The 19,932-nt window shown below is 32.0% G+C and overlaps 1 protein-coding gene across 35 annotated transcripts in view; it reads right to left on the bottom strand.

Annotated features, from left to right (window-relative positions):
• The window catches only part of LOC126773171 (sodium channel protein para), a 62,425-nt gene extending 45,486 nt beyond the window's left edge, over positions 1-16,939 (bottom strand). For all 35 annotated transcript variants that reach the window (XM_050493853.1, XM_050493859.1, XM_050493852.1 and 32 more), the window contains exon 1: positions 16,719-16,939. The gene's annotated coding sequence lies outside the window, so the exon portion shown is untranslated. The remainder of the gene's footprint in view (positions 1-16,718) is intronic.
• Between the last annotated feature and the right edge of the window lie 2,993 nt (positions 16,940-19,932).

Genomic DNA, 19,932 nt, shown 5'->3' with positions numbered 1-19,932 from the left:
TATAATTATAACACAAAGCAACTTCATGTCAGCCTACCTATTGTCTACCTTATTATTGACTAAAACAAGTGCCTTCAATGCGGTTCATCGGTGAGGTTATAAACACAAAATTTGATATAATTTCGATAAAGTTACGTCACTCTCTTTCTGATATGAACATATATTTTATAAGTATTACAAACAAAGATTGTCTGATTTTTTTATTTTAAAACAAACATTTTTCTTTCTTTTGAATCATTCGACATCAAAGCTATCTGCATTGCAGATGTTTTGTTTTGATAACGGATCTTTATTAATGTTTTATTTTCTATTTTTTGTTGGTGTTCAAATAAATACCGATTAGCAAGAAAACTATTAACTTACTACTTTTTATTATTCATATTTCCCGGCCTTGACGGACTGAATTAAGTTTTAAATATAATTATTTTAGAAATGACCTAAATTCACATTAATATTAGGTCATTTTTAAGTATAGTACTATATTATACCTAAAATTTTCTTAATTATTTTAGATAAAAGAAGATAAGTTTAAATTTTATTTATATTTTTTGCATGGAATTAAAATGTTTATGAATAAAATTTATTGTATGATTTACATGTGAAATGAGAGAGATAGCAAAAAATGGGCTATACAGATGAGGATAGAGATGAAAGAAGGAAAAATTGAAATGTTTGTTTTTTAAATATTAAAATGTAAAACTACATATTTTCAAGTAAATACTGGAAAAAATACCTACGGATGATCTAAATAAATGTGGATGCAAAATCAAAGGTGATACTAATCACGCTCGGCCGTCAGTACAGTCGCCTACATCGGTGACCTAGTTACAAACCGTGCCAGCCGCACCGGCAACTAAGCCGCCGCAAAACAGGGGAGTTCCTAGAACGTGATTTTTTTTTAATTACCCTGTATGACTGCTGTCGTTATACTCAATTCATCACACTTGTATATATATATATATATATATATATATATAACGCTATATATATATTAACGCTTTATTATATGTATATATATATATATATATATATATATATATACATTAATATATATATACATATAATAAAGCGTTATATGTATCTTAATATAGAATACGACTGTATGTAGAAATTAAAGTTATATCTACTTAGCTGGAAAAATATTTGTATAATATCTACATTATGTTAAAAATGATTGTCGTCAAGGCTTTAGCCCGATATTTAGGCAAAAATAAAAAGATTTTCCTTCTTCTTTTTGCACTAAAATGTAAATGTAATTTGTTTTGTTTATATATTAATATATATTAAAAGTTACAACTTATCAAACTTATTTTTCCAATGTAGTGTAAGAATAATATAAATATTTAATCAAGTTTATCAATTAACATTGCTTCATAAAAATAAGTAAAATTATCAGTACAAATTATAACACAAAATCCCCTGCCAAGTCTGTCTGTCTTTCTCAACTCAAAAAATAACGGATTTACATAAGGTTTTCATCAATGGACGAATGGAATTCATGAGGGAGATTTAGGTGTATAATTCATTAAGGCTTTGTGTAAACTGAAATATGATGATGATTATTATTGAAGATTTCAGAAAAAAACATGCCGACTGGGAACTTTACTGGTGTGCGCCGCGTAAACCATACTTACAATTGAAATTTAATTTAATTTAGTTATAATCTGAATACAAAATAATCTCAAAACATTTAATTTTTGACGGTAACGACAATGAAACAACAAAAATCGTCGTCGTTTGTTGTTGTTAAATTGTAATTCGAATTTATAATCTGAAAACATTATAATAACTTACTTAATGTTAATAGGAACTGTAATACTACTAGACATAGCTTAAAACCGATAACGGGTAATTTTATTTAAATATATGAAAACATAGTTATACAAAATTAGTTGACGGACTGATAAAGAAAACACAAGGAGAGTTTTTCGAGGCCGGAGTGGGTGGGGCGCGGGGCATCGCGTGGAGTGAGAGGGTGCTGGTTCAAGGTTCCAAGTTTCAGGCGCCATTGCGGGACTATGCGTACATCTACGCGTATTACCCGACTAAATTAAAATTCCACACTTATTCCACGAAATCAGTCAACGCGAGCGAGCAGTTAATATTCATTATATATTTTTTAATCCATTAACATAACATTTACGTCCTGATCTGTGACATTAATGAGACAACATGAATAAGTTACTCGTGTTTTCAGGTGCTTTTATTTTCTACGGTAAAGGAATTTAAAGAAGTGAGTGCGTGCCGCCTACAAATGTAAACATATTATTTACATCTGGTAAACAACAAACTTTTTTGGAATGACTTTATTATAGTAACCCAAAAAAGGTAACGTTGTAAACAATGTACCTTCAAAAAAAGTAATATAAAATAACGTATACAAGTATATCTCACAAATATTTTAACTGTTATGTTTCTATATTAAGCATATTTGCACAACTTATATGAAATAATTGAAGTTGTTCCAGTAAAATTGAAACTAGGCTTAGAAGCTCTTAAGTAAGAAATTAATGAATATTTTAATTTTGTAGAAAATTTAAGGTACAAATAATTTCATAGACAAACCCATTTTTTAACTATACAACAATGACCAATATATATATATAGAATTATCTTTGATTTCCTAATTATCTACAAGCCTTGTAAATTACCATTAAAATAGTTTAATAATTATATGTCTATATATATTTATATTAACTGAAGGTAATTTAGAAGTTAGAACAAAATTAACAATTCAATAAAGTATGTCTTAGAGTTTTCCATGAAAATTTTTAAATATAAAAAATAAACTCATAGTTGGTGTTTTGATGGGCGATTAAAACCAAGCCTTTTTAGCAAACGGAACACATAAAATAAATATTAAAACATGTGTAGGCACATGTTTAAATATGACATGGACATGGCCTAACTACAACACTTATCTGAACAATTTCTATCGAGACCCGTATTAATACACAAATGTTTGTGAATAAAAATACAACACTATAAATTATTGATATTCGATTATAAAATAACTAATGAGTAAGTGGCACCCAGGGCTTGCACGAAGCTCTAAAACGTTTAAAATCCCGACTTATAAATATTAACTCAAGAACTGAGCTTTAAATTTTGATGTTACTGGCCGTCTTATTTTATATTAAATAGTTTGTAGTATATTTATCATAAGAATATAAGTCCATATAACGAGTCAAATAATAACTTTAAATGAAAATGCATTAAATACTTTTCGTGAAACATAAAAAACAACGAATTTTTGTCGGTACATATTACATATAACATTTTTTTATAATAATAATAATAATATCCTGGGACATTTTTCACACACGGCCGTCTGATCCCAAATTAAGCTTGTACAAAGCTTGTGCTATGGAAACCAGACAACTGATATATGTTTTGAACTGATTGTATATTTATGTTTGTAATATAATTATATCATAACTAAGATTGATATGTACATTTAATTATGATAGGTAAAAGTTAAAGCGAAAGTCAGAAATAGCGAAAATTAAACTATTATGTTTATATATCGTAATATAATCAATTCTATAAGATATAGAAGTAATTTTGTCCACTCATAAAGTAATAATGTAAATCTTTAAATACAATGTATCCTCAAGTCACATGTGTTGTTGTCTCGTGTTGAAAGCAAAATAATAAATTAATTAAAGAATTGGTAAATAGTTTAATCATCATTGAAAGTTTGAACAAAACATAATATGAATTTACATATTTTGATCATATTTTTTTCTTTAATTTCTAAATTATTGTTTTGAACACTAAAGCTCGTCAATAGCTAATAAACACAAAAAAAAAAACAGAAAATCGCTTGACCGAGTAACAGAAAGGAAAAATTTTACTTTATATATACATATGTACATAGATGTTGTGTAATTAATCGTGTCATTCTAACTAATTACAGACAGTTGCAATCATGTGAACACGAAAATAACTTTTGTGCGGACGCTGTTTTATGAAACTATATAGTTGTATAATAATTAAAAGTTTAATAGAACGCATAAAAAACAGATGAGCGTGAGAAAAATATTTTTACTTTGTACTAAATTACATGCTAATATTTAACTAATATCTTCCAACCCTCAGGCCAAACCACAAAACCACGTAACCACCAACCGAAACAAAGAATACAAGAGCCATTTTAACGTTGGAACCTATAAGGTCTCTAGCAACAACGGAACGATACAAACGAGCAAAGCGTTTGACAGCATCAGCTATAGTTCTTTATGGGAGTTACTGAACACTATTATTTTATCGCTGGAAAAACGCGTTACGCGTTCCCCCACGTGAACAATGGGGAGTTTATGTGGGGCTCTCGGGTGTCCAAGGCGGCAAGTGCGCCCCGACATCGGAATACCCTCTAAAAAACCAGCGGTACCATTTCCGTCTTAACGAGGAGCACTACAAGATTGCATGCACATGCTACCGCGACGCTCTGACGGCCTAAGATTACCGATGCCCTTACGCAAGCCCTAAAATTAAAATGGCAATGGGCTGGCCACGTATCACGATACAAAAACGGCGGGTGGACAGCTAAAAATCCAATGTGGAAAGGCCCACAAGGAAAAAGAAGAGTAGGCAGACCGAGGAGAAGGGCTGATGACCTCGTGGAAAAAGCAGGAAGCGACTGGCGGAATGTAGCAGGTAACATTAAAAATTTGAAGAAGCTGGAGATGCCCTTTACCCGCGGAGGGGCACATACCGCAAAGAATTAATCTTTTTTTTTATAGAATAGGAAGGCGGACGAGCATATTGGCTACCTGATGGTAAGTGGTCACCAACGCCCATAGACATTGGCATTGTAAAAAATGTTAACCATCGCTTACATCACCAATGCGCCACCAACCTTGGGAACTAAGATGTTATGTCCCTTGTGCACGTGTCATGTGTGTGTGTCCCTTGTACATGTGTAATTACACTAGCTCACTCACCCTTCAAACCGGAACACAACAATACCAAGTACTTTTGAGGTAGAATATCTGATGAGTGGTAACTACCCAGACGAGCTTGCACAAAGCTCTACCACCAGTAATATTTAATTCTTATTAATTGAAAATAAAATAGATACTTACAATTTTACAAAATATTATATAAGAAACAAGCAAAAGAATATATTTTCTTAAAATGTTATATTTAGGGTTATGGGAAATAAAGGCTTTTTATTTTTATTTATAAATATGTATTCAGTGGTTCATTGAACCCACAATCATTAGTTAAGATTCACATGTTCTAACTGCTGGGACATCTCGAATAACCAAACGACATTCATATTATATGTGTATAAATTAATTACATTTAATCATAATTTTATTAATAATAATATTATATGTATATATATTTTTCTTCAAAGGTGATAAACTGAATACTAAATAAGATCCGAAAATAAAATTCCTACATCCTGTCCTACGTCCTGTGATAAAAACACGAGAGCGATGCATCTTTTTACATATATTATGTAGTCACTATGGTAGTCGCTTTGGGTCACCTCTTAACTAAATTGCTTTACCTCAAGCATAACTTATTTAATCAATATTCCGAATAAAATTATGTAATAATGTGGAAATTATTAGGTTCTAAATAAATATTGTAAAAACTTCATAAATCGACATCTACATAAAAAAACTAAATAATTGAATAAAAGTTAAAACGTTCAAGTTTATAATCATATATTGAAATTGTTTTATCTTTGAAAAAACACTGCTTCTATTTTTCATTAAATTTACATAAATTGATAGGTATAGATACCCCTACATATACAATATATGTTTAATGTGAATCGTATCTTATCGACGGCACATTTCATGCGTCTTGAGAATCGCTTTTATAATAGAATATTTGGCATCATACATGTTTCATTATTTTATCCACTACTTCAGTTTGTATATATAAAACAGAAATTTCAGATTATTCAGAAATGTATGAAAGGTGCGCTGCGATCGATGACTTTGTCTGCAAAACATTGTAATAAATCATTATAATTTTATTTTGTAACTACATATGTGGATAATGTATAACCAGTAATCACAGATTATAATTTAAAGTTTATTATTATTTATTTAGACGACGACAGACATTTACTGAGCTTTATATATTACGAGGAGATAAATTTGCCAGTATCAAATTATGTACCAGTAAAAATAGATGATAATTGCTAAAAAATAATTATTTATAATCTATGATACTCACAATGCTTATTTGACATTAAATAAAAATAAAACGTATTTAGAATTATACAAATAAGTGTTACCTAATATTGTTATTTATAAGTAATTCAAGACTCGGTTCAACAAAAACCCATATCAAAAGTGTCATCGCGCCTTGAGAAATAAAAGCAATGTCGAATCGTAAACAATAAACGAGTGTTGCCAATACTATAAATATATTTGTTGACTTATCAGGACTCTCAGTAAGGATATGAAATCGAAAGATAAAAAATATAATTGAATGAGATTCAAAAAACTGAATTGTAAGACTGGAGATATGTATTTATTAGCTTTTGTTATATATATATATTTGTTTCGGAATATGGGATGGAGTGCTTACATCATGTCTTATAAATATTTTCGGAGTCATTGTATTTTTGCGATCAGATTAGATGGTTGGACAAGGTGGGTTGGTGAATGCCATACTCATAGTTTTGTTTATAGTATTTTTTTGACGAGCCGGTTGGCGTGGTTGGTAGATACTTGCCTTTCACACCGAAGGTTTTGGGTTCGTTTCCACCCAGGACAGACGTCTGAGTCTGGGTGTAATTATCTATATAAGTATATATTTACAAAAGAAAAGTAGTATATCAGTTGTCTGGTTTCCATAGCACAAGCTTTGTGCAAGCTTAATTTGGGATCAGAGGACCATGTGTGATAAATGTCCCAGGATATTATTATTATTATTATCATTGGCAGAATATTTTTCGGTCAAATAGCGTAGATACACGCCAGAAAAGAGAAAAAGTACAGTATTTGTATATAATTATTTTATATATATTAAATATAAATTATAGAATATCTAATATAGTATATGTTGTAGTCATTTTGTTAAATACATTTAAGACATATTTCAGCCGACGTGGCTGAAATCGACCAGAAGGACATCACAAAAATTAATGTTTCATTATTTGTGTCGTATTTCCATTTATAAGATTTAGTTGAAACTTCAAACAATTTTTGATACTTACTTGAAAATTTCTGTCAAATATCATTATTGGAAAATAGATGATGATTGATGAGCAAATCGTATTGGATATATTTTACAAAAAATTAAAGAGTCATTGTAACGCAACGCAATATATTTATAAAGTGATGCAACTACTATGAAATTACGAAAGTTGAATAATTGCCCACGGGTCGAATTATAACTAAAGCAAGGCCGAGCTTGATTATACAAAATGGTTTGAAAAATAAAAAAGTCAACTAAAACATGCATTTGCGTGTTTATAAAAAAAAACTAAAACCAGTTCAAACAAGCAATGAAAACATAATGTTTCAAAGAATTCCTAAAGTTAATATATCACGCTAGGGCTGTAGGACTCGCGTAGCATCATGTTGTATCGATCGGGCCCTTATCTCAACTCGTCCGACATCTCTAGATGTCGGTGTGCGGCACTTGATCGCCCATCAAAAGCGACAACTCAGGTCAGCTTAAGATGTAGGTGACGCTGACGTGATCTTGATTGGTGCCTAAGATTTAAAAAAAATCTCTTTTCAATTTCTCTTTTATGTATTTATATCTCTTTGCCTTTGATACGTAGATGATTTTATATTATTTCTTGTATAATGTAGTTAAAAAAATACATATGGTTTTAATAAATTTACGTTCGATTGAAGCGATTAGAATGTACAAGTTTATTAAGTATGTTTTAAATTTACTTTAAAGATTAAAGGCTGACGGGAGAACTCCTTCTTGATAGTGAAAGATCATCGTCGACCTTAGGTAACAGCTTATAGGTAAACTCTTTGCCCATATTCATTCGCATTCCAAGTAGTACCTATTAATACAACAATCCTTGCACCGTCAAGATATGACCCTTGTGCCTATAATTAAACTTAGGTACAACAATTCGAAAATAGTGGTAGAAAAGCAGATGATCAACCCTGCAAATATTTCTGCAAATAACTCCAGTTATTTTTTTCTTTATCGTTTTTCTTTGCCATGTTAACAATGGTATACAGTGAGCAAAACTCCATTTCTTAAATCTATTGTGAATCAGCAGTATATATAGTAATCTTAAATAGTTTTTAATTGTAATGCAGATAGAAAAAAAACAAAAAAACCCAGCTTTTACAAAAACATACTTATATATTAATTTGGAACATATCTGTAGTTACTAATGTTAGATAGTTAGATTATATATTACGTTTCAGCTATTTCGTAAATCATAAAATTAGATACAATGTCATTTAATTATCAATTTTTTTAGGTGTCAAAGAAAATGCTATTTGTGGTTATGTAATTATTTCTTTGTATAAAAATTTCTTATAATTATTCTTTAAATGCCTCGTTGGTCTAGTGGCTAGATGTAAGGCCGCAGTCCAATTAACGTTATTGGGTTTTTCTGCCGAAAATTCTCAATAGCAGCACGAAGTCTGAAAGTTGGAAGTGTGTACACTCCCATGCCTTGGAAAACACGTAAAGCCGTTGGTACTGCGCCTAAACTCTTTCCGGTCGTGTCAGATTCCATCCCGTCGGATTATGAGAGTAACGGAATAGAGAGTGCCCCCATGTTTGCGCACACACTTGTGCACTATAATATGTCCTGTCCTGTTGGCTAATCTCTCGTGAAATTGGCCGCTGTGGCCGAAATCGGTTGGAGGACATTATAATTATTATTATATTTCTTTGTAAAAAAAATTTTTAATAATCAAACTGTACTGTTAGTCGAATTAAATTCATAGAGTTTTTGTTTCAACATTATTTTTTGCGTACGTGGACGTGTTCACTCTGACTTATTTGCAAAGAAAGCAGCTATAGATTCTAGTTAAGAGTAATTAAAACCTAAAAAGAAGGGAAAAGCGACATTTTTACATTATCTGTATGTATAAAAGAATAACTGACTGATTGACATATCAACGCACCATGCTAAACTAGAAGCAGTAGGCTAACACTAAAGAAGTATTTGTGAAAATTTAACCCTACAGTAATAAAGGCACCTTAAATTTTGTAGAAAATCCTTTATTTTCGAAGAACGGGACGGGTACCCGACTTCGTACTTTGTTAATGCCTGCTGCATTAGCAAAGTACAATTGAAGTTACCACTGCATCAACCAATCAAAGAATAGTTAGTTCGTAAGTTAAAATGAAAGGCAAATGGTGCTCCAAATCGAAAACGTAAAATAAAGCTTTAGACATGATCTTATGTTCAATGTCTTGACGTTAAGCTTTTATTAAATTCTCGCTACTCCGCGCGATCTCACCCGCGTTAAACATTATAGCTCCGGCTCAATTTCAAATCGAACTAGTAAATCTTGAGATGTTTGAGTATATAAGATTAGCAACATACAACTTCAATTCAATGAAACATTTCCTTTTTTTTTGAGGTTCTCAAAATTCTATTTTATGTCTTGGTAGAAGAAGATATTTTTAATGTATTTTGGGCGTTTTTATATATTCATGTTCCTTGAAGGTAGGGCTTTGTGCGAGACCGTCTAGATAAGTACAATTACCCACTCAACACATGTTCTACCGCCAAATAGCAATACTTTGTATTATTGTGTTCTGGAAGGGTAAGTAAATCACTGTAACTACAGGCACAAGGGACATAACATGTTCATTACTAAGGTTGGCTATGTAAGGGATAATCTATATTTCTTATAATGTTAAAATCTAAAAAAATGTGTAAAAAAAAAATAAGTCTTTATTTAAACTTCGATCCAACCTTGATAGGATAGATAGACGAATTAGTAATCAATCACCACTGGTCCCTTTCGGCTCAAAACAATAAAGATATATATATATATATATATAAGGAAAGAATATATATACATAAACGGAAATCAATGTCGCTATGATTGAAACCGGCTATTAAAGGATTATTATTAGACTACTGACTAATTAACAATTCAACAACGGCTCGTTTTCAATTATCGGCTATAGTTTACAGCTAGTATTACTTTACTGGACATATCCATAAATTGGATGTAACTATTTATATACTCCTACAAGAATAGAATTGGAATTTACAAGTCATGTCTCTTTTTTTAACGTATATTTTTTAAATAATCCTCCCTAGTATAAGTTCTCAAAATTCGAATTTAAGAATGCTAAGTAATATTACAAATTTTAAAGGGAGTTTGTTTATTTCGCTTATTGTTACGCTTTCACGTGTTTACTAAGCAACCGATTTTCTTGATATTTTTCATACACATTGTTAGGGTTACAGATAAAACATAGGTTACCTAACACCTTAGACGCGGTCGAATCTGCGGGTGCTAACTAATAGGATATATTTTTAACGAAATGAACTGAATGGATAACTAACGAACCGATCATTGTATTAAATAAAGAAGAAAGAAGTAAAAAATATAAGTGATTGTGCTTAATGTTGGCTGTTGCACAACAAAATTTCTACTGCGCATGGCCATTGCGTGAAACAAAAGTCAGAAAAAGAGAACCGCAGCACATTAAAGTACTCAATCAAATTATAAATAAGACACACCGCTCTTAGAATTGCCATAAAGCAGATAATGGATAAGAATAGCTGAGAGAATATAAGAAACAAAGAACTTATACCACCAATAAATAGAAGGAAGTAGAACGGGCCACTCTTAGTGCCGAACTGTTACAAATATTCTACAACAGCTTACTTTTTATACTAATAATTACAATGCAACCTAAGATAAAAAATTGAAAACGAAAACTGAATATACCACGACCTACGACGATCTACAACCGTCATCGGATCAGCGTTGTGGAAGAAGCTCAAAACCTACTCCTCAAGAAAATAGGATGTATTTACGCAGAAGTTGAAGATTATTGACAGTTACTTTGTTTATTTTTTTCTTTAAGACGATTCGTAAAGCTCATAATGGTTTTAGTAGTTTTATCAGAACAGGGCTATCAGTGACGTAACTTATGGTCCGTCTGGGTGGTTACTACCCGCTCATAAAATATTCAACTAAATATTCAACCGTCAGACATCGATTATATAATCAATATATCCAATATAATTACAAGAACAAGGGGTAAATATTAGTTACCATGCGTAATGGCGTTGAGGGTTGTAGTTCTTACAGTGCCAATTTCTTTGAACAATAGGGACATTTACTATTAAGTGACTTTTCTTATGAAGTAACCTTAAAATTAAAAATGAAAGATAACATAATTAGTAGGAAGAGCTTAGCTGTGAGACTTATTGATTTTACTTATCAAGTCAACGACCGTAGTTGTTGCTTTAACTATAGCCACTTGTTCCGAACCAATATTATAAATGTGAAAGTGAGTTTGTTTATTTGTTTGCTTATGACACTTTCACGTCTTAACTACTCAACTGATCATCATGAAATTTTGTATACACGTGATCAGAGTTATCTGACATATCACAAGAAACTCGTTTGTTATAAAACAACAATTATATTGAGAAGCAATCTACACTTGTACTCTGTTAATGCGTTAATACAGGCACACCTTACCGCCGGCCTTAGATCTTTTTCTCATGCGTTTATTCGCATATCTCGAAAGCTGTAGGTACAAATTGAAAAGTGTAAATTTTAAATATGAAAAATACGAATCAAATCGATATGTTAATTATTTGAATAAGGCTTAATACTGGGACAAACAAATTAAACAAAAGTTGTCTTTCCTTATTTCCTTGTTTTCGGACTGTTACTTAAATATAGATATGTGCTTACTGTTGCTGACTTTTCTAGAGCCGTTTTGAAGGTCTACAAATCTCGTAAATCAAAGATTTCGTGTATACGTTAGTTTTGACAGCGTACACTTAGAACGCGCTCGTACTGACAATTTTATCTCTGAATACGTTGACGAAAAAGCTATATCTCTATAACCATACTAAATGTCTTTCTACCTGGCAATATCCGTCCACAAACCTTTAAGTAAAATAATAAGAAAGCCTCAGAAAGATTAGTAGTTTTTGTGTAAACATTAAAAAGAAACATAACATAATAATATCAGTATGATATCGTAGCAGTAAAATATCTAGTTATAAAATTTTTTAATTACTTATTATAATGTATAATTTAATTGTAGTAGTACTTTACCAATAAATTTTATTGAAAAGCGTCAAAAGTAATTGAGGTCCTACACAAAGAAAGTCTTCGGGTTTCAATCGCTTTGGTTTGCTTGGTCAAGTGATATAACTTTTCAGCCCTCGGCTCAATGATAGGTCAAGAGATTTAAATATTATAATTATACTTATTTAATTTAGGTGAAAATTACTCATACTAAATTTGCTAACTGAGCTGTTTTTTTGTGTTAACACTGTTTTATTTCATTATTGATTTTAATTATATTCAATAAAAAAATGTTTCTGTTATATGATACTATGAAAATAACCAATATATACTAATTGAACAATATTTGTGTTCGAGTTTATTTAATAGCATTTCAAGTGCGGGCTGCGTAATTTAATAATGCACTTAAAATTGTGTATTTTTAGACCAAAAAAAGGAAAACGAAAGCTTCAAGTTATTAGCTTATTTCTATTTCTGGTATTAATATTGCTATGTACTCGTTTATATATAAAATATATAGAACTAGCTGTGGCCGCCTTTTAGAAGTAAGTCTGGATACATAAGACAACGTATGTATATTATTTATTTATTTTTACATGCGCGCAAGAATAAAACAGCTCGATAGCGCCTTTTCTTCTGGCTCGCTTTACCAATACCAAGATTTCAGACCTATATTTTCTAATTAATAAAAATAAGATATAACACATATTACTTCTCGATAAACTATCTTTCTTATGATGAAATCATCAAAAAAAGACGAAAATTCCATATATACCAAATGTACGATGAATCTAACATTATTAGGACCATAAAGATCGATCGAAAAGGACGCCTACGATGGGCAGGGCACGTACTACGAATGGACGAGGCCAGAGTACCCAAACGCCTCTTGGAAGGCCGGCCGGAGGGTCGCAGAAGTAGAGGCAGGCCCAAGCTCAGATGGTAAGACGGCGTCGAACGGGACACCAAGATCTTAGGGGTGCCAAGTTGGAGAACAAAAGCCACAAATAGATCGGATTGGAGAGATTTACTGGACCAGGCCAAGGCCCGCGGCTGTAATGCCTCAGATGATGATGATAAGATGAAATAATTATTACAATCGGTTCAGTAGTTCCAGAGTTTATCGATTACAAACAATCAAATCTTTATAATATTATATAATGTTATAGTATAGATAAATATACTGTGATGTAACTATTGTTGACTGTTATTATATATATACAAATGTTGTTAAAGACATCTCCAAACTTCTAGTTCCCTAAATGTTGAATAATTCTATAAATATATCTTGATATATTTATACTATTATTCATCTTCTTTCCCTTTAACACCTTTTTCTCTTTCCCTTAAACACCATAATGTAAAATCATTAATATGATTAACCATATTTGAGGCTGTTTCGTACACCACACCCCACGATGGATCGAATAGCTTTGATTTTATAAAGTGTTACATAACTACATTTTAATAAATATGAGAATGCATCTGGTTCAAATATGTGTATGTGATATATATATATCACAATCATTTCATGCTCATCCTATTTATTTGGGTTCGATGTATGAAAATAATTTTGGCAGACTTTTATGTTCGGTTGCCTGGCACTAATCCATCTTTGGGACAGCTTTTGCTGGAGTCTACTTTCTTAACTTACCTTTTAATGATATTCATGAAATTCACCAAATATCCCATAGAATGATTTAATTGCAAATAGTGCTAATACTTTTTCAAATAAGAAATCAATACTAACACTCGAAAACATTATTAGTTAGTAATAAGTTAGCTGCACCTTATGACTATAATTTCAAGTTGGATGTTATTTCACTTATGTACTTAATAGTTAATATTACTTCTGTCTGATCGCTGACGATCCGAATAGATAGCAACTACTTTGCTAATGGAAAATGTTAACGGTGACTTTTAACAACCTAAACACTATAAAATAATATATTAATTATTTTTACAAGGATAAATATTGTTACACAAAATAATTGTTTTATTTCATCTTTTTTAACTTTGATTTTTATTGAACTGTGATTATTATGTCATCGTGGCTTATTAGATAGAGTCATATCGATTAGATATGGGCGAAGAATTATAATATTAGGATGATTACATAGTTACGATTGACGTGTCGTTGATTGAGTCTAGAGTTCGTTCATTTAAGCCCCAAATTTATAGAGGCAAGAGTAAGGAACAAAAGTTTCATTTGGTGATTTTTTTTCTGGTCTATTTAAGAAAGTTTGAAGACGTTGAAATTACGTAGACCCCGACTTACTCTCTAGATTACATCAATTTATTGTCCAAATATTAATTGTGAAATTTTAGACCTTTTGGTCTGATTATTAAAATGTCATAAATCAATAACTTATTTGTCATACATATATGAAATCTTAATTATTGTAATAATAATATTATAAAACAATAAGTATTACATCAGCCTTAGTTTGCCAATTATCGACATATTTGCTGGTAGACAAGCAGACGCTCTCTAGTGACTTTTATGGGATTGACTTATTTAAAGTGCCAGACTATGTACAATATATGTATGTTTAAATATAAAAATTTAAGTATAGTTTTGATTGAAGGTAACAATTATTATTATTGCGTTATTGACACTGTTCAGTAATGAAATAAAAATATATAATTTTTAATTATTTTTATTTTTAAGTGTCATGGACTTTACAACTCAATATAATGTTTTAAAAATGATGACGTCACAGAATTTTCATGAAATCATTTCATTTTATTCATTTTGAAAAGTATTTCAGTTTGAAAAATTATTATGTCTTTGTACTTCGATATTTCTTAAATTATTTACATGTTCAATTAGACTTGATTTTTAATTTATCCTTACCAACAACGATTACCGATAAATGATGTGTTTAACCTCCCAGAGTATTTTTTAAGTCAGTAACTTAAATAAGGATATTCGAAGCTTTACTTCTGAAGACATTAACTTCGTGAATTACAAAAAATATATATTATCCTTTTTTCACTACAACTTTTTTAAGTTATGCTTTAAAGCGTTCAACATACAAATATATTCAAAGTTATATTATATATATATATATATATATAGGTTATATTATATATATCTAATATATTATATATATCTAATATATCATAACAACAAATCTATTGTACAGACACAGACACGTATTTAGAATTATATATATATATATAATTAAACGATATAATTATATATATATATATATATATATATAATTATATCGTTTATATATATATATATATATATATATATATATATATATATAATTATATCGTTTAATTATATATATATATATAATTCTAAATACGTGTCTGTGTCTGTACAATAGATTTGTTGTTATGATATATTAGAGTACCTACCAACTTCTTTTTCCCAAAATAAATGTTTCGACTGCTGTTTCCATATGAAAATGGTAACGTCGTAAGAATACATCTGTCAGCTATATATACATGATCTATTAAAATTCAAGTTTTATTCATAATTTAAATTATATATTTAACAATTTCATGGAGGAGCACTATATAGTAACATGATGTCGTAAGGTTGAATAATAGCATGCCAGTAAATAAAGCAAACCCAGCGATTGCTTTGCGACATACCTGCGCAATAGCTTTTCGTATTTTGAGCTAAAATAAAAAGGTTTTTAAATTAAAATAAATTAATTACTTGCTACTATCTGTGAACCTTCATGATTATTATAATTGTTTATTGTAGTATTCATAAAATATTACATGGTACGGAGTCGCTACGCATTTGCTACGAGGTCTACGAAAAAGTTAAATAAGTGATTCTTCATTAATTTTTAAAATACCGTTGATGAAACAGCCTAATGTCAAATAATTTTTGTTTTAAATGTAGTATTAACTTATTCATTCGCCGTTGAAACTAAAAGTAGTTCCAATTATGTAATGGACACTACTTCTCTTATCATATCTCTAGCTTTTATGTAACTATAAAATAAGTCACCTTGGAATAATATTGACCCCTTTTATCGTGTAGACAATTTGTGAGAACAAAGTAACTTAGAACCTGGAGGTTCGTTACAATTACAGCTACTGGAATAGTCTTTTGACGAAAATCATAAATGGTCTGGTGTTTATTAGAGCAATAATCGTTTTCTTAATATAAATATGAAGACTACATGCTATAAAGATAAAGTTTTAAAATATATCTTACCTGGTGTAGTTGGGTGAAATTAAAGAATAAAGAGCTTAGTTCAGTAGTGTTGCAAATATGACAATAGTAATCAATAACATATAACATAATAGTGTCAAGAAGAGCGTGCGAGGCGGACGACGTTGACGGCGGCGGCAGCGGCGCGGAGCAGTGCCGCAGCCAGCGCGGCGTCCTTGCCGCGGGTAATACGCTCGAGTCACGCGAGCGAGGTCGATAGCGGCCACCGGCCAGCCTCCGCGTCAATTATTCAGCACGCGACGCCACCACCGCCACCGCCACCACCGTCACCACGCGCCCGAACAAAGAAGAGCGCGCACTGCGACACCTACCGGCCCACCGTCGGCCCGCCGCTCCGTCTCCTCCAAATATAAAGCCAGAAGCGTTGAAAGCCAAAACGAAGCACACTTATTGTGTATCACTCCAAACCTTATCCTTTCAGGCGATCGTTGATGAGTCGCGGGATCGCGCGCGATGGTCGCGCGTTACGTAAAGGGCGCGACGTTGCGCGTGTTTGCGCGTGTGACGCGCTCGCGGCGGGCGCTCGGAGCGGGATCGCGCGCGGAGTGCCGTCGCACGATTATGCAACGCGCCGCCACCGTCACCCGGACAGGAAAATCGAACGCGAGGGACGCGGGAGCGTGCGCGCGCAACCGCATCGATACCCTCCACCCGTAGACCTACGAATACGAGGACGTGCCGTAGGTAGGCGACCTCGCTTACCGCGGTTCTGCGAATCCGTATCGGTCGCTGCGATCGTCACATACAACCGACTCCACAGTTGAAAGAAGATTGAGAAACGATATACGCTAGCTCCGTCTCCCTCTGTCCGCAAAAGCGGTAGTTTTCGGAACGATACTAAAAGTTCCTAGGTGCATGGCGCCCGCCCGCCCGATGGCGCCTACCGCACCGCAACGCCCGTCCTCGCATACCGACCACTACCCGCAATTGACATTACAGCGTAGACGCTGAAGGTTCAGGGAAAACTCATCTTAGCATGAAGTAAAATAAGCCTATAGAGCGAAGGTTACTGTTCAGTGCAGAGACTTTTTATCTCTAAAGCCTTTATATAAATCAAGGCCTAACTCGGCATCTTAACTTTTTACGTAACCTTTCATGTTTAAAATGCTTGCCCCATTTAAACTTTTACCTTTTAAAATGAAATGCAAATAAAATTTAACAAATATTGTCTTATTATATTCACTTTTATTTATGTAAAATCGGTTAATATTACATATTATAAATTATGTTTTGTCTCAAAACTTCGTAAAAAATTAACAAAACTTTGTAGTCTTTGTAGTCCAAGTGGTACTTAGTTTCTGGGTACGTATTATACGACCGTTTATAATATAAATATTAATAAAAGTTACAGTTTTCGACCGTGAATTTAAATTAGGTATTTTTTTATCATATGTACTAATATTATAGATTTATGTTTGTTTGTAATCGATAAACTGTTGACCCGATTTTAATAATTCTTTCACTGTTAGAAACTTACTGTCTCCACAATTAACAAAAGCTACATTTTATTAATGGTAAAGTAAAGCAGGAGAGAATAATAAGCGCACGCTTAAGAAGCAGGCAAGAATAATAAGCGTGCGCTTCTTATCTGTATGTATGTAATCTTACAAACCGAATTCCACTCGGGCGAAGCCGCGACACATCTAGTAGGTCGTAAAAGTCAACAATAATTTACGTGTAATTATTGTATTTCATATCTCGTTCAGCTGATCTTAATTATTTTTTATTATATATTAATTTGAAATACAATTTGCAAACTACCTTAAAAAAACTTCAATTTGATCTGTGTGACGATATATTATGCAATTATAATTTTATTATTCATCAATCTACTACATAATTTAATTTAATGTTAATTCCCATTGAACCTATTGGTTTGAAATCCCAAGTCAGGCCAATATAAAATGACGGATTTATGCTGTCAAACCACTCTCAATTGATTTTGAAAGTTGGCCGTGTTTACTACCGTGCCTCGGAGACCACTTAAACTTTTTCCTTGATAATATGTGTAGGCGGACGGTCAGATGGGCTACCTGGTGATAAATGGTCAACACCGCCCACATTGGCGCTGTAAGTATGTTAACGTTTCCTAACATCACTAATGCGCCGCCAAACATGGGAACAAAGATGTACCTGTAGATACACAGGTTCTCACACTTCCAACCAGAACACAATAATACTATTTACTGCTACTAGATGGTACCTACCCAGACGGGCACTCACAAATCCTTACCACTTTCTTACATCCTTGCGTACGTATGCACGTATGAACTATAAAATTATCTGTGCCGTTGATCCGTCTCCATGAAGAATGGCCGCCGTGACCGAAATCAGATAGAAGTACCATTATAGGCATCTCTTAGCAAAAGTCGGCAGCTTGTAAAGTTTTTAAAATATCAATTTGAATTTGAAGGTATTTTGAAGATATAGAAAAAACATTAATACCTAATAACGTGTTTAAATTTAATGTTAACTAATAGCAAATAACCATAAGAAAAAAGTTTAGTAGGTACATATTTCAATTTAATTTTGAGTCCATATTTTAATTTTTTGAAATTAAAGGATAAGCATAACAGGCGTATTATTGTACCCATCGTTAATGCGATAATGTACTTACGCGCAGCTTATAGCAAATTATTTCATTACACCTCATTCAAAGCAGGAAAGAAACAATAAGATTAAGTGTAGTTAATAGTTCAGTACATACAAAGTTAACGGTTTGAAAAACTTGATACTGATTACTCATGCTGTCCTTCAGACAATTTATTCCAACAACTCTCAATTAAATTGGTAACGTAATAAACTCGAACACAGATGACTCATTTGATTTAATAATAATTATTGTTGCTGCTTCAAATTTGGACAAGCGCTGCTGATTTCCATGTATTACTTATACATATGTACTTAATTTGTATTTATAATTCATCATTCATTTATCAAATCATTTTCGGGGTGAATGTAAGCATACAACAAGCAGTGAGGAAATTTGAAAGAGTAATGAAATTCTGCCAACCCACATTTAGGCAGAGTGGTAATCGTCTCCATAACAGGTGAAAAACCTTTACCTAGCAGTGTTACATTTACAGGTTGTTATAACATTACCATTATAACATTTAAAATCAGTTTAAGATTTAAAAAAAAAAACAGAAAAATGCCCATAAGTTATTTAGTAATAGAGAACCATTGCACGTGCGATGAGAATCCGTAACTTAAAGTTTTTACGCTGCAGTCCAACAATTATAGTTCGCAGTGTAGCTTAACATACAACCCAGTACCAAATCTTTTTGTCATATACATAGGTATAAATATAAGGCACCAGAGACAAGGCGAGTAAGCATTTTTAATAGTGATAAGGTGATATTAGGAGTTTAAATACTGTTGATGACAATGCTTTGACATTTATTATTCGTGAAATAAATAGGTGCATGTGTAAGATTATAAAAAACTCTGCGAAACATTATAAGATTCAAATATACCTAACAGACCAACCAAATCAGCTACATTGGATTGTTTCTCAATAAAACA

This window comes from Nymphalis io, chromosome 14 (assembly GCF_905147045.1).
Source record: "Nymphalis io chromosome 14, ilAglIoxx1.1, whole genome shotgun sequence".
NCBI lineage: Eukaryota > Metazoa > Arthropoda > Insecta > Lepidoptera > Nymphalidae > Nymphalis > Nymphalis io.
Note: the sequence above shows the minus strand (reverse complement) of the source record. Positions and strands in the feature narration are given on the sequence as shown.